Raw genomic sequence first — 1,846 nt, forward strand, 5'->3', positions numbered from 1 at the left:
AGCAAGGCCTATCATAGCTATGTTGAAGAGTAGGGGTGAGATAACTAACCCTTGAGGTGTTCCATTGTTTGGAGTGCGAATTTTTTCCGATCGAAGGTCTCCTATGCCGATGGTGGCAGTTCTATCGGACCGGAAGGCTTTGACGAAGCCGTGGATTCTGCGTCCGCAATCCAGGTTGTCTAGGTCCGTAAGGATCGCTTCGTGGCTCACGTTATCGAATGCCCCCTTGATGTCCAGGGCCATTATGACATTTTCTCCCGTCCGAGGTACGTTTCGCAGGACATCTTCTTGTATTTGGAGGAGAACGTCATGCGTCGAGAGCTTCGCTCTGAAGCCGAACATGGTATGTGGTACACAGTCGTTGTCTTCCATGTAATTTTGCCGTCTGAAAGTTACATCCCGTTCGTAAAGCTTGCCAAGGGACGACGTGAGTGATATAGGCCCGAGGTTTTCAATTTGTAGCTTTTTACCAGGTTTAGGTATCATTATTACTTCGGCGTGTTTCCAATCTTCGGGAACCGTCTCCGCCTCCCAATGTTTGTTAAGAAAGGTGACGAGCTCTTGTATGAGGTCGTCGCTCAGGTTGCGGATTAGGGCGTTGTCGATTCTGTCCGCTCCGGCTGCCGTGTTTCTGGTGGTGTTTCTTATGGCCGCGTAAACCTCTTCCACAGTTATGGGGCGGTCGAGTTTCTCGTTTTCGGCTTCTCGATACGTTCCTTGGTATCGCGGGGGGTTGTGATCGCCGAAACATTTTTCTCGTGCCTTCTCCAGTAGGGCGATGTGTGATCCCTCGAAGGAGTGGATGAACCGGTGGATGGCTTTATTGTTTTCTGATTTTATTTTGGTTGGATCGATTAGTGCTCTTAAGAGATTCCAGGTTCTGGCCGTGCCTAGAGTTCCCCTAAGTGAGTCGCTGAGCTGTTCCCAATTTTGTTTCGCGAGTTGCATCGCGTATTCTTCCGCCTTTGCCGTAATTTCTGCTATCTTTAGTTTTAGTTATGAGGAAAAGCAAGCTCCAGAATAAACGCCGCTCTCCTTTCCGTTCCTCTTGTGTCCGAAGGCTTGCATTTCTCAAAACGCCAGACTCCCAGATAGGAGCCAACTTCCACGCGTGCACAAACCGCAGCGTGAGGTATATATACTCTTCGCTCCAAATCCATCCCCTCTACACACCTCCATACTGCTTTATACTTGGCAGCATGCTTGGAAGCATGAGGCAGCGAGGCAAGTGCTTAAGCTCGCTTCAATTCCAACACTCTTCAGAAATCATTCGCGCAGCGTTCATGAGGCTACAAGCCAAAAAGAAAAAGAAGTAGGAGAGAGAAAATGAGCGAGACAACAGACCTAAGCGCGCTTTTTCGTACACGGAAGCCCTAAAAGACTGCTGCAAAAAAAAAAATATATTTCAATCAATCAATGCAGGATTTTAAAAAATATAGAGTAAAAGAACAACCCCGTTTATCTACAGCCCACTCATTCCCTCTGAGATTCTTTTCTTCTTGGCGCACTCGAAAAAACCATTCCGAGCCGAAAGCCGCGAACTTGGTCCCCGCACCTCCCCGCCTCCTACATCTTAATCGGAACTCAATGGGTCCAAATTGCGTTCTCCCCCCCTTTCCCCATCTACGCACAACTGTCGGCCTTCAATGCGTCGGTGGCGGGCTGTACCAGCATGCATACGTGCGCGCTGCTTCGCACGTATGGACACACACTTCGCTGGTGCCTATGGAGAGCTCGTGAATGCCCGTGCGTCCTTGCACCGTTTCTTTTGGACGCCACTTCACTCCACGATGGCCGCTTTTGTTTCGCACTTGCTGCTGCTGCGTCGCTCGTTCCTCAATGAAGT

Source organism: Amblyomma mixtum, chromosome 8, assembly GCF_055824585.1.
Source record: "Amblyomma mixtum isolate Tamu chromosome 8, ASM5582458v1, whole genome shotgun sequence".
NCBI classification, from domain to species: domain Eukaryota; kingdom Metazoa; phylum Arthropoda; class Arachnida; order Ixodida; family Ixodidae; genus Amblyomma; species Amblyomma mixtum.